Source organism: Solanum lycopersicum, chromosome 8 (genome assembly GCF_036512215.1).
Source record: "Solanum lycopersicum chromosome 8, SLM_r2.1".
Lineage (NCBI taxonomy): Eukaryota > Viridiplantae > Streptophyta > Magnoliopsida > Solanales > Solanaceae > Solanum > Solanum lycopersicum.
In genome coordinates, this window is record NC_090807.1 from 28,633,752 (window position 1) to 28,649,288 (window position 15,537).

General features: G+C 36.2%; 1 non-coding gene across 1 annotated transcript; it reads right to left on the reverse strand.

The window, feature by feature from the left end:
* Window positions 1-578: 578 nt before the first annotated feature.
* On the reverse strand, window positions 579-685 carry LOC112942095 (small nucleolar RNA R71). The gene has a single exon (XR_003247973.1). It is a non-coding gene; the product is annotated as a small nucleolar RNA R71 (small nucleolar RNA).
* Window positions 686-15,537: the final 14,852 nt, after the last annotated feature.

Below are 15,537 nucleotides of genomic sequence, written 5' to 3' on the forward strand. Positions count from 1 at the left end.
ACCGGATTAAGTGTCATTGAAACGTTAAGCAAAATGCTGCAGCTTCATGGGAGTAGCGTTGTTTAGAGTTCTTTTATTGAAGTTACAATTGTGAATTTGTCAGTTGAAGTTGAATCGTGTTAGACTGCATTACATTGACATTAATTGGGATGATCAGAAGTAAGAATGAGTGAGGAAGAGGTGAATGGTAGCATTTAAGGTGACCGAGACGGTATCAATGATATTAATAGTGTGTACAACCCAACCAAATCGGGTGAAATGGGCACAATTTGTCTACCATCAGCCAATGATAATGCAACATTTGAGGTCACGAACACTACTCTTCATCTCCTCCAAATGAAGGGACTTTATGGTGGGCTAGCTCATGAAGATCCGTATAAACATATGACAAATTTTATAGATGTGTGCAACCATTTTTCATTCAAGAATGTGCCACAAGATTTAATCTTGCCCAGATTATTTCCTCAGACGGAGGAGGCTAGCTTGTGGTTGGCCAAGCTACCAATGTATTCTATCACGTTGTGGGTGAGCTTATCACGACACTTAATGTAAGGTTCTGCCCTCGATCGATGGTGATGAAACTCAGAGATAACATTCAAGGTTTTAAGCGACTGGAAGGTGAATCCATCCATGAAATGTGGTTGAGGTTCAAGAAACTCCTACTTTAATGCCCAAATCACGGGCTACCAAATGATTTGCTACTCCAATATTTATTTGGTTAATAAAAGAGTGGTTGATCAATTGATTCAAGGGGAATAACGTTGTAATCATTTGAGGTGGCTTCATTTCTTCTTGATGACATGATGAAAATAAATCATGCTTGATACACTCAAGAAGATCAATTGTCTTCTTTTTGTTTTAGAATGAACAAAGAAAATGTTGGCCCAAATGGAACTAATACAAGAGCATATGTTAGAGAATGTGAGAATTCCAAATGGAGTGTTTAGAGTTGAGGTGGGTTTTTCTTCTGGTTATTCAAAACCTTGGGAGAATCAAGGTTGGATTTCTAATAAATATGAGGAGGGTTTTCACCCACACTATTTATAGCGAGGTGGAAATCAAGGTTGGAACTATCACAAGAAGGAAGAACAAAGAATATACTATCAAGAATGGGCTGAGAAAAGTGATTATTGAAAAAATGAGGATGACCATGAAAAGAACCACACTCCATCAAGCGAGAGCCCAAAGTCGAAAGGGAGTGCAAGTTGTCACAAATCCTTGTAAAAGTTGAAGGTAATGATTTTTTCAAAGGGATGAAATTGGATTATTTGTCATTGAACAATAAAGTGGACTCTCACGCAGATGCAATCAAGCTACTTGAAGGTCAGTTGAGTTTACTTTCAACATAATTGGAACAAAAAATGACCAGGGAAGATGATGATAGAGGTCTGGTTGTGGTTATTCGTAGTGGAAAGGTAGAAATAAAAAATGTACCGATCAATGAAGAAGCTCAAATACATGAACAAGAAAAAGGTATGAAGGGAGAAAAAGTACCCATCCATCAACGCATTGCCAAAGGGCCACAAAAAATATGTGAAGAAACACAATCCAATCCCAAAGTGTGTGCAACCTTTACAAAAAGTATCTCTTCCATTTCCTGAGAAGTTAAAAGTTTTTTATTGGTGTACAAGACTTAAACGATTAGTATCACTCTACTGGAAGCATTGTTTGAGATTCTGGGTTATGCCAAGTTTATGGAGGAGTTAGTCACAAAAAAGGGCTTGCATTTTGAAATAATTGAAGTGTCTCATAGCTGCAAGCAATTATGACTAAGGGATGATAAAAGATAAAGAATATCCCCAAGCATTCACCATCTCTTGCACCATTACATGCTCCAATTTGCTAAAGCCCTATGCGATTTGGGGGCAAACATCAATTTAATGGCACATCTAATCTACAAAAAACTTTTGTTGGGTGAACCGGAAGCCAAAGCATTGATACTCTTGATGGAAGACCAATCGATTAAACAACTAGTGGGGATACTATATGAAATCATGGTGAAGAATGAACAATTCATTTCTTGGCTGATTTTGTCATTCTCGTTTGTGAAACAGATGTTGAAATTCCTATTATTTTTGGAAGACCATTCTTGTCAACCAGGAGAGCATTCGTGGACTTTAAAAGTGGAGAACTAAAGTTTTGGGTGAACGAGGATAATGTAACCTTTATTGTTTGTAAGTAAATAAAACACCCACGCTATATTCATGTGGTTTCTACTATTGATGGGATGGTGTTTAGTGTGAGCCTTTTGATGTGTATGTGTGAACCACTTGAAGCCGTGCTTGCTTACTATGATGAATATGAAATTCAAGGTTACAAAGAGGTAGTAGCTGCTCTTTCAGGTTTGGGTATATTCAAAAACCCCATTCAATCTAGACATTGATTTGAAAAATTGAGAAATTCCTTATGCAAAGCCATTAATGGAAGAGCCACCGAGACTTGAGTTGAAAGTGCTCCCACCATATCTCTGATATGCTTTCTTGGGAGAGATTTTCTTGAATGGAAAGTCGAATTGTTCCTAGAGGTGTTGATAATAAAAGATATAGGGTGGACTAATGTGTTATAGTGGGTATTTTCCCCAACATTTGTACCCACATGATTCAACTTGATAGAGAATGTACACTAAGTGTTGAACATTAGCGGAGAATGAACTCACCGACGCAAGAGGTAGTAAAAAATGGAGATAATCAAGTTGTTAGATGAAGGTGTGACCTACCCTATTTTGAATAGCAAATGGGTAAATCCGGTATAATGTGTACCAAAAAAAGAGGCATCATGGTAGTCCCAAATGATAAAGAAGAACTTGTGTATATGAGATCGATAACTGGATGGCGAGAATGTATGGATTATCGGAAGGTAAGCTCGTGGACCAAAAATTATCAATTTCCCATGCCTATCATGGATCAAATGCTTGATCAACTTTAAGCAAAAAGGATAAAATTGCTTTTTGGATGGTACTCTAGTTATAATCAAATTTCTATCACTCTAGAAGACAAAGAAAAAACTACCTTCACCTTCCCATATGGAACCTTTGCATTGAAAGAATGTTTTCCGGATTGTGTGATGCTTCGGAAACATTTCAACGTTGCATGCTTTCCATTTTCCGTTACATGGTGGAGGATTCAAATGAAGTCTTCATGGATGACTTCTTGGTTGTAGGTGATACTTTTGAAGCGTGTTAGCACACTTGGGACAAGTTCTCCAAAGATGTGTGGAGTTTGGTCCTTAATTTGGAAATGTCACTTCGTGGTTAGAGAAGGTATAGTTGTTGGTCACAAATTGTCACAAAAGGGTTGGAGGTTGACAAAGTAAAGATGAAAGTAATAAAGAAACTACCATACCTATTTCGTTGAAGGGTTTTTGTAGCTTCTTGGGGCATCCTGACTTTTACCCGAGGCTCCTTAATGACTTCTCAAAATTCTTGGGGCATCCTCTTTGAAAACTCTTGGAGAAGGAGGTGAAGTTTAACTTTGATGATGCGTAAATGATAGCCTTCATGTGCTTTAAATAAAAAGTTGATCTCCACTCCGGTTATCATTAGTCCAAATTTATCTCAACCCTTCTAAGTGTTGTGTAATGCAACTGGCATGACATTAGGCATTGTTGTGGGGAAAACACAACAAATTATTTCACCCATTTACTACGCAAGATAAAATCTAAAAAGTGCTCAAGTTAACTATGTCGTGATGGAACAAGAATTTCTTACGATAGTATACGAATTTGAGAAATTTTGGGCCTACTTGCTAGGAACTAGAGTGGTTATTCATACTGACCATGATGCTTTATGTTATTTGATGGAAAAGAAGGATGCCAAGACAAAATTGATAAGTTGGATGCTATTGTTACAAGAATTTGAATTTGAAGTCAAAGATAGAAAAGATTGTGAAAATCAAGTATCTGACCACTTATCGAGATTGGAAGGCAAGGAAAATGATGAGCTGGAAGTAGACATAAATGATGCCTTTCCCAATGAACATGTGTTCATGGTAGCTCTAATATGAACTCCACGGTATGCTGATTTTGCTAACTGTATAATGTGTGGGTTTATACCAGAAGAACTAAACTTGTATCAACAAAAGAGTTTCTTGTTTGATTTCATAAAATACTTTTGGTATGAACCATACTTGTTTACAGAGTTCCCATACCAAATCAATAGGAGATGTGTCCCGGAAGAGAAGAATTCAATGAAATTCTCCGTGTTTGTCACTTTTTACCGGTTGGGGGTCATCATGGAGGAGTGCGCACAACTACTAAGATCCTCCAAAGTGGATACTACTGGCCATTCCTTTACAAGGATTCTCACAAATTTGCGAAGAAATGTACAGAATTCCAAAGGTAACATGGAGCATCTAGAAGACATGAGCTTCCCCTCAAGCCAATTTTTGAGTTAGAACTATTTGATGTGTGGGGAATCAATTTTATGGGTCCATTTTATGAGTTCACTTGGAAACAAGTACATCTTGCTGGCGGTAGACGATGTTTCTAAGTGGGTAGACACTGTAGCATTGTCAAAGAACGAAGGAAGAAGTGTTGTTCAATTTTTTGTAGGTTTGACACTCCGTGGGCTATTATTATTGATGGTGGTTTCCATTTTAACAATATACATTTTCCATCAACCTTGAGAAAATATGGGATGAAGTATAAAGTAGCAACACCATCTCATCCTCACATAAGTAGCCAAGTGGAAGTTTAAAATAAGGAGATTAAGAGTATCTTTGCAAAGACCACAAATATAAATTGGACTAATTGGTCTCAAAATCTAGATGATGCACTAAGGGCATATCACACTGCCTACAAGACACCAATTTCTATGTCTCCCTATCAACTAGTATTTGGGAAATTTTGCAGTTATCCAATTGAATTAGAAGACAAATCATTCTGGGCATTAAAGTCTCTAAACCTAGACTAGTCAAGAAAGTCAAAAAGAAGAGTAGATCATCTCAATGAGTTGAGTGAATTCAGGGTTAGAGCCTACGAAGTTCTGCAATGTACAAAGAAAAGATGCAGAGATGCATGATTCAAGAATCCTTAGGAGGGAATTTAGAGTTGGAGATCGGGTGGTGCTATATAATTATCAATTAAAACTCGTTTAGGTTAAGCTCAAATCCCAATGGTCATGCTCATTTAAAGTGGCAGGACAGTTGATCACTCAGCGCTTCGCCAAACTGATTGGGCAACCCAACTTTCCCCGCCCTTTGGACTCAGCTCTAATATCCGGAACCAATGAATCATTCGGCGAGATTGCATGTCCAAAAGGTGCAACACCGACTTATTTAGTGAAATTTTCAATTATGCCTTTTTCTCCTTTTTGATCATGTGACATACTGAAAATAATGGCGATATACAGACCATTGGGAAATTTGCCAAGCAGTTTGGAGACTCCTACAATTCGTCGCCAAATGTGCACCCAATGAAGATTCATTGTCACCTTGTTCTGCCCACTGTCATGCTAGTAGTTTATCTATACTTTTTTATTTTTCTCTTGTTTTCTCTCTACTCACATTGGGGACAATGTTGAATTCTTTTGGTGGGAGGGTGTGTTTGTTTAGTAAGCCATTTGAGTGTCAATTATGATCAATAATGATGACTTGAATTGTGATATTAACCAAACATAAATAAATGTGCATCTACAATGATTCCCAAAGAAGTTAACTTTTTGAATCTAGTAGTGACTCGCCAGTTATCAAATTGTCTTTCATGATAAACATTGAATACTAATGAGAGTGTGGAGTCTTGTTGGATATTTGTGTCAATCCCTTGTGTAACGAGCTTACTGTGAACCATGTATGATGACACCTAGAATTTGCCCTGTTGGTCCGGTTGACTAAGTGATGCTAACTCTTGAAATGATCTTAGGCATCAATTTTGAAGAGTGATACAATTTGACTCTATATATCTTTTGTGGCCAAGCTTGTGAGTGTGTGAACTTTGCTTAAAACGTTTTGAGCCTTATCTTTTTGTTGGAAGAAAAACTTGATGAAATTATAACCTCTTTTTATCCATTCACCCATAATCCTCATGAACTGTTGTTTGTTTGAATAACCAACTTAGTCCAAAATCCTAAGTTGGGGTGTGGTGAAAAGAGAAGGTGAATAAAGATATGCAAAGAAGTCCCATTTGATCCATGATTTTAAGAAAGATGGAACCTCTCCATACAAAAAAGAAAAAGAATGAAAAGTTGTAAAATAAAGTAGTGAATTTGCAAAAGCAAATTGGGTATTCAGTAGACCATGAGACTTTAATAATGGGGTGAATTTTGAGCACGAATAAAAATGCCGAAGAAAAAAGAAAGGAAAATTGTTCATACTACATTTTACGAGGATAACAACCACTGAGCCTAAATGACCATATCTTTAAACTCTACCCTCTTACAAGCCCTGAAAATACCTTTTTAATTTTGAGTGAGCTGAAGTGAATAATGATTGGAAAATAAGGGTAAACCTATGGGTTAAGTCACACATGTGTTCATCTTTGTGAGTATGAGATTGTATGTGATTCTAGAATTATAATTTGTTAAACAATTATGTGTGAATATTATTAGGACCAAAAATAAGCAGGTGTAAACGAGGAAGCTAGCAAAGTAAATCTCGAAAGACCATGAGTAAGAAGACAACGAGAAATATACCAAAAGACACAAAGATTTAACGTGGTTCGGTCAATCGACCTACGTCCTTAAAGGAGATGAGCAATCCACTATAAATATGAGAGTACAAAATACAGAGGGAAACAACCTCAACCAATTCGCTCGGAATACATGGGAGGTTCACACAAGTGATAACGTATCAAGCTTGTGACCCATAAATTCTCCCCCTAACCAAAACTGTCAAAGCCCTTAAGACTACATTGTGAATGCTAATTAAGTTAGAAGGAACATGTCTCTACTTATAGAGCCCTAAACCTTTTCCTACCAGCAAAAGGATTAGTCAATCCAAAACCTTTTCCTAAAAGGAAAACCTATTTATGGCAAGAAATCAGGGCAAATAAAACCCAACAAATCTCCCCCTTGACCTGAATTTCTGACAAAATAAATTTATCCACCTTCTTCACTTAATCTTCAACAACTTGCTTCTCCTCTCCATAATCTCCTTTGTAAAATTTATGTCTCAACACAGAGAACCTCTCTGAAACAATTTCTCCAACAAAAATCTTCATTACTTTCAAAATGGTTGCGGCTAGAACTACACCCGTCAAGATAAACACCTCCTTCTAACCTGGTTCAATCATCGATTATCGAACCACTCAACCTGACTCCATAATTGAATCTGGCTCTGATACCACTTGTTAGGACCAAAAAAAGCAGGTGTAAATGCAAAAGCTAGCAAAGAAAACCTCAAAAGACCACGAGTAAGAAGACAACGAGAAATATACCAAAAGACACAAAGATTTAACGTGGTTCGGTCAATCGACCTACGTCCACAAAGGAGATAAGAAATCCACTATAAATATGAGAGTACAAAATACAGAGAGAAACAACCTAAACCAATTCACTCATAATACATGGGAGGTTCACACAAGTGATAACGTATCAAGCTTGTGACCGATAAATTCTCCCCCTAACCAAATCTCTCAAAGCCCTTAAGACTACATTGTGAATGTTGATTAAGTTAGAAGGAATATTCCTCTATTTTTATAGAGTCCTAAACCTTATCCTACCAGAAAAAGGATTAGTAAATCCAAAACCTTTTCCTAAAAGGAAAACCTATTTATGGTAAGAAATTTAGGTGTGAGGGAAAACCTCAACCTTTGAACTAGCTTTTGGGTTGAGAAGGCCCAAGACCACCCAACATTGGTATCAGAGCCCAGGTTATCAACAAGTCTCAGCCCACCAGGAGAAACTGGGTTGTCGTTCTTTCCAGCCCAAGGCCCGATGTGTGAAGGGAGAGATTGTTGAGTTATCCCACATCGGAAGTGGAAGGGGCTGGTGGTCAATTTATAAGTGTGAGGGAAAGCCTCAACCTTTGATCTAGCTTTTGGGTTGAAAAGGCCCAAGACCACCCAACATAGCTTGAACTTGCATTTGCAACAAGTATTGGGAACTGGAGAATCTTTTGTAATCGTGTGTCACAACTTGAATCTTTGAGTGCACAATTGATATTTGCATGAGTAGGTTGAGTCTTGTTATGTACATTCATGATTGAGTCTTTTGTAGAATTGTTTGAGACATCCCTTTTGAGCGGATGAACTTGAGTTTTACTTGAGGGCAGATAAAATTTTAAGTTGGAGGTGTTGATGAGTCCCAATTTTACATTCATTTAAAGCTTTGTTTGGATAAGTTAAGTTTCCTCAAATGCCTAAATTGTGCCATGAACTGATACAACATTATTTATTTTCAGGTACATGGGTGGACAAATAACTCAAGGACATTAATAAGCAAAAAGGACAACAAGAGTTGAAAAAGAGATAGAAAACCAAGTCTAAAGATCGCCAAGAGAACTTGGCGGATTTCCAAGTCACCCTGTCCCCCCCAAGTTTACAGTACAATAAGCATGGAATAAGAGGAACTTCGGCTGACTTCATCCTATATCAGGGACTCGCTAAGTGCATCGGTGAAGGGAAAACATGTCGCCAAAAGTACTAAATTAGATAAGGTTAAATTCGTATTGGTGGGATTAAAGACCAAAGGGTGCATTGCGGAAGTGATCAGTGATCCCCTTCTTGATTGCCTAAAATTAGAGTGCTTAAAGAATAGAAAGGTAAAGAAGAAAGGCGAGAGAGAAGGACGATTGGCGAGTCGAAGAAGGGTCAGCGAAGCCCGACTTTACTAGATGAATGGACCAAAAACCACACTTTAAATTAGTATAAATTAATTTTTGGAATAGAAAGAAAGCATTCAGAAATTTTGAGGAACAAAAGTTAGAGAGCAAAAAAACACAACTAGTGTTTGTTTCATGTAATTTTAGCAAGGTTTTTCAATTGAGTATTTTAATAGAGAAGATATTATTAGATTTGACTTTTGAATTTCATATTATCGAGCTATTGAAATGTGGCAGGCATTGAATTTTGTCTTTTCACTATAATTGGCTAAACCCTAACCTTGGGGGTTTGACAATGTGACCAATTTATGTTTAACGTAATGGGTGTTATCAATTAGTAAATTGTGGTGTTAATTTGAAATGGGTTTGAGTTATTATTGTGCTTTAACTTAATTATTGCATGTTTAGTGTGATATACCTGTGATTTGTGTGTTTGATCGAGAGAGAAACATAGAGCTAAAGTAGTAATTTGTCATCCTTCGTAGGTCATGAGGGTTTCATTTTGAGAAACTGAAACATTAAATTCAACCTTTTTATCTAGCTTGAGAGAGTAGGATTTATGTGAAGTGGGCTGATCATCTTATGTATAGTGTTGATGTTCGAGAGAATTCAGCGTAAATAAGGTAATTGTTTGAGCGAAAAGTACTTTACATATAGTCCATTCTACCCATGCTGAAATAAAATTTATGGTAATCATGCACACCTGTTAAGTTGAGCTAGACAATTATACATTTTGAATTATTGATGTGGGTTGGTAACAACATTCTGGTGTTTGACTTCTAGATCTTAACTGTGGCGTTTGTTCTGATGAAAAGGTCACCATCATACTTGCGTTGTTGAACTCAAAAGAAAGCTTTTCTTTGTTGCGTCGACCCCAACTAATCTAATTGGGTTTATACTGGTTTACGATTGTTCACACTTAGTATTAGATGAAGTGTTTGTAAAACATTAATCAATTTGATTTTCATGAACAATGAAACGAGATATGTCCATATCATTAATGGGCATGGTGGTTTGGAACTCTTTAACCACCATTTCAGATACACCCAAAACAAAGTTACTCATCTTAGCTCTTGAATCGGCAACCTTTGATGGAGCACACTTAGACAATTGTGTGAAATTTAAAGAATATTCCCTCAACCATAAACTTCTTCCAATCAAGAGGACCCGTATCTTCCAATATACTTTCTTTCCATTGGTTATACCATATTTGAGCCACATCATTCAATTGATAAGCTTGTATCTGTGCCTTTTACACCGGCATAACTCCCATATCATCATTATTGACCTTATCAATAAATTCTTGAGGATCTTCCTCAACTTTAGAACCATGAAACTCCAGAGGATTCATCCTTTTAAAGTCCCCTACTCTTGAAGTCGCTGTACCCACATTTGGGTTCATGGGAACCAATACCTCCCTATTGGCTTGGGTTGTCATGGCTTGAGACAATACATTAAAAGCATCCCTAAACTCTGCATTGGATACTTACTCGGCCAAAGGATCGACCAGAACTTGAAAATCTTGACAAGGAGCTTCATTCCATAATTTCCCTCATATTCCTTCTAGTATAACATATCCGCGAAGCCATATCCTGAAGAACATAGGATAAGGGTTATGACAGAAATATTATAGAGTTAAATTCTATCGCATGACTTAAGAGCAATGAACAAAGTGGAGTTTCCTAATCATCTTGTAGCCTCTCATTCATAAATGTGACGCGATTCACTCTCATGAACAAGACTTTACCAGACGTGGAATATGACATATCCGACGACTATTCTAAACCTTGTGCTCTACTCATCAAATTTTCATGAGACACGGGTACCCCTAGATGTACATGATGTATAGGACACTAAATGACTTCTTACAAGCGACTTGGATCTCATAATATAAGAAGTAGAAAAATAGAGTAAAACAATAGCTCAAGTACAAAACAATTCATAAAATCAAAGTGGATGTCTAATACACTTGCCTCATTATATCCATATAACACAATAGAATGAAATTAGGCCTATCCCACACATCATCTTTGAAAATGCAGAAATAAGTAAAAACTGAAAGTATGTCCTTGATACATGAGGACTCATTAAAGCTCGGAAAATATATCAAAGAAACCTCTATCCTTAAAGCTGATGACCCTGACTACCGGACCCTAAATTTAGGAAAATATAGGCAAGAGTGTGCGTTTGTACAAAATAATGTACCAAATTTGATAGCCATTCATAAAAAGTTAAATCATGCAAAAAAGGACATTTCATTTCATGACATGCAATTGAACAAGCTAAACTTGATATAAAAGAGTTAGAAACCATATGTTATAGAATCATGGTCAATGCAAGCTAACTTCATCTTTTAAACCTTTGAACTCGTATGTGATACTTCTTGAAGTAACCTTGGTTCATTATTACTTGTCGGGAATTAGTCTTAACCAACATAGAGACCATGTGAGTTATAACATGATCCATGGTATCTTCCACACTAAAAAGTGTTAACCTACTTGCCAAGGTAGAACCATGAACTTCTAGATTAAGTGGATACACTAGCTAATTAACCTATGGGGAAATATATTTTAGGGATAATGAGATTGTTACTAGAAAACTGACCTCTACTAACGGGGAAGATTCCATCTTATGAGATTGCTTCTAGAAAACCGCCCTCTCCTACGAGAGATCTTCCATCTCATCATCACAAGTCACTCAGTTCTAAGCATAAATCCCACAGAATTGTCATTTCTTACTTAAATTTATTATTTATGAAAAGGCTACCTTGGAAAACCAAACCATGATAGTTCATTAGGATAGCTCTTCCTCTTTAGTCAATTAGGTGAGGAATCCTTCAACTGAAGAATGTTTCCATGTAAGAAAACCTTTGACATCAGGCTTTTATGTAGTGCTTTTCAAAACTGAATGGAAACCGATAACCCGAACTGAATAAAGTTATTGGTTTATCAATGTTAAATTATTGGTTTAGGGGTTATGATTATTTTTGTTATCGGATTATTGGTTCTTAATGATTGGGATTTTTGTTCACAGGTTAACTGATAACCCAATAGTAAATTAAGTAATTATATTTACATTATTTTGTATATAAAGTTCTTAACTTAGAGTTTGGTTTCCTACTTTTATTTTTGGTTGTCTCAAAAACTTTGTTATTCTATAATGTAAAAGTGTTTGCTTTTGAGAATGATGTAACTTGTGAACTCAAGTACATGGTATATTTAGGTTTTCACCTTGTTTCTAAGTTGTCTTCAATTTTTTTTTGTGTTAAATCTTAACGGGTAAATAAATAATCAAATCGATAATGATCAAAAACCGATAAACCAATAACCGACAAGACAATATCTTAATTGTTTTATAACGATTTAACATCTCTATAAATTGAGGACCAATAAGCCAAACCGATAAACTTTTAAAATGAACCAAACTGAACGATATGAAACCCTACTTTTATGTGTTTATGAGAATATCCTTTCACAACATAATTGGTAGTTTACTCTCAAAGTACCCTTAAACATTTGCATAGAATTTATAATAAAATGCATATGTCCATTATTTACCTCTTGAGGTTCGAAAACCACTTTCAATCATCAATTCTTATAAAACTTATGTTGGATATGAATTTCATTATAAATACATGTAAATCTTTCAATACATGCTTAATTTCATAAAACATTTCCGTGAAGATCAAAATCCCATATCATATGATTCATAACTTCAAAACACTAGGATTGCATGTGTTCATGGGGAAATCATCATATTTCATCAATTCATGCATAAGAGATCATAATTAATCATTCAAATAAATAATGAAAAAAATCCATGATGATTTAAGAAAGCCCTAACTCAATGGGGGAATTCTACCTTTTGAAATAGAGGAATTTAGGAACTCCATGGATGAAAACTATCCTAGCTTGATCCAAAATCTAGCATTAATTGGAGGAATTGAGACCTAACTTGAAACCCTAGGTTGAATCTTCTTCTTTTTCATGTTTCTAGAGAGAGATATTTGAGGAGGAGATTTGGTTGTCTTTTGTGAATTCGAAAGAATGAAGTGGATTACTTTAAGGGTTGAAAAATCTTATTTAGGGGTCTTAGTAAAGGGTAAGAAGACATAGTTTAGGAACTAATTAATTAGGAAAATACTCAACTATCCCTGAGATTTACTAATAGTTGACTACGATGGACACAGTCGATGGACCGTGGTCTGACCCACCGTCCGTCATGGTGGACCATCGTTAGTCATCAAAAACAACAATTTTGGCAGTGAACCATGAACCATGGCCTAACCTACGATCCATATGTCTAGTCGAGGTCCTTAACCTCAAAACCACCCTGAGGTAGGCCCATTTTTCAGACCACACCTATAGTCTGTGGTCTAATACATCGGCCAAGAGTGGTTGGCACCTGCAATTTCCCAAAATTGATTCTTTTCCTATTTTTGGATACAGGGTATTACATTACTTCTCTAATTCTCACCTTTGGTTGGGTTATCACAAATTGAGGGTGAGGAAATATGACATTTTAAAGACAACTTTTCAAATTCAGTATGGTTATTATGAGTTTTTGGTAATGCCGTTTGGTTTGAATAATGCTCCCGTGGAATTTATGGATTTGATGAATAGGGTGTTTAGACAATTCCTTTACATGTTTGTGATTGTCTTCAATGATGGAATATTTATCTATTTAAGAAGTGAGAGCAAGCATACCAATCATTTGTGGATTGTGTTGCAATTTCTCAAGGACCAACAACTTTTTGCAAAGTGTAGTAAATATGAGTTTTGGCTAAGGTTTGTGTCTTTCCTTGGTCACATTTTTTCTAGCAAGGGTATTGAGGTAGATCCTAAGAAGACGGATGCAGTTAAGAGTTGTCCTAGACCTTTATACCCTTTGAATATTATAATTTTCTTGGGTTTAGCCGGTTATTATCGAAGGTTCATTGAAGAGTTTTCTTCGATTGCTTCTCCATTGACGACATTGACCCAAAATAAGGTTAAGTTTGTATTGTCAGAGGAATGTGAGAATAGTTTTTCTGGAATTGAAGGATAGACTTACTTCCACCCCGGTGTTGACTTTATTTAAAGGGACTGATGGTTTTGTTGTTTATTTTGATGCCTCAAGAATTGGTTCGGGATGTGTACTTATGAAAAATTGGAAGGTCATTGCCTATGCCTCAAGGCAACTTAAGATTCATAAGAAAAATTATCCTACATATGACCTTTAACTAGAAGTAGTTGTGTTTGCTCTCAATATTTTGAGGAATTACTTTTATGGTGTTCATGTAAATGTTTTCACTGACCACAAGATTTCGAAATCTGTGGTTAATAAAAAAATTGAATATTCTATAGTGGAGGTGTCTTGAATTATTAAAATATTATGACATGAGTGTTCTGTCTCACCCGAGTAGAGAGAGTGTGTTGGAAGATGCTCATAGTCAGTTATCAATAGTTAGTTTTACTAATACTGAGTATGCTAAAAAAGAATTGTTTCAAGATGTTCATATATTGGACCAATTATGTTTTCGATTAGTAGACTCTACTACTGGTTGTGTTATGCTTCACTAAGATTCAGAACCATCTTTTGTATTGGATGTGAAAAGCAAGCAACGTCTCGATCTAACTTTGGTTGAGTTGACATAAGCGGTGCTTAAAACGTTCAAAGAAACTTTCCCTCAAGGATATGGTGTGCTTTGATATCAAGGTCGTTTGTATGTTCCTAATATTGATGACTTAAGAGAACAAATATTAGTAGAAGCCCATAGTTCTTGATATTCCATCCAACCGGGAGCCACCAAGATGTACGGTGCCTATGGGAGGTCTATTGGTGGAATGGAATGAAGAAGGATATTAAAGAATTGGTGGCTAAGTGTACCGATTGTAGACAAGTGAAAGTTGAGCATCAAAATCTGAGAACTTTATCTAAAGATATATCATACCTGCTTGGAAGTGGGAAGATTTGAATATGGAGTCGATGGTTGATTTACCATGCATCCAGCGGCAACATGATTCAATTTGGGTTATTGTAGATCGAATGATGAAGTCGGCTCATTTTATCCCTATCCAGGTTTCTTATTCGGTAGAGGACTACGCTAAATAGTAGTTAAGGGAAATGGTAAGGTTGCATTGAGTTCCCTTATTCGTTATCTACAATTGCGGTATCCAACCCACTTCTCAGTTTTGCAAATCTTTCCAAAAGGTCTTGGTAATTATGTTAAGATTAGTACAACCTTTCGTCAACAAATCGATGGACAAGCAGAGTGTACTTACAAACTTTGGAAGGCATGTTTGGAGCATGTGTCATTGAATTCAAGGGTAATTCAGGTGATCACTTGCCTTTAATCGAGTTCACATATAACACTAACTATCACTCAAGTATTGACATGGCTCCATTTGAGACTTAACATGAAAAATATATATATCTCCTATAGGTTGTTTGAAGTGGGTGAAGTTGCTATGAATTGGTACATGAGGCTACGGATAAAGGTTGAAAATGGATCAAAGTTGACAAAAGTTCTATGACGATGTTAGAAGGGGAGATCTTGAGTTTGAGGTAGATGATTGACTCTACTTGAAAATTTCATCTATGAAGGGTGTGATGAGATTTGGCAAAAAATGAAGCTTAGTTTCTATACTCTGAAAGTCTAAAGCCTAATATTGAGCCTAACATGAGAGTCTAAGTATTTTAACACTATTTAAAGTTCAAATATAGTGTATGTAAGTTATTTAGGAGGTTTTAGAATCAAAGTGTGAAGAAACGTCCATGACGTGAAGAAACTAGTTCAAGAGGT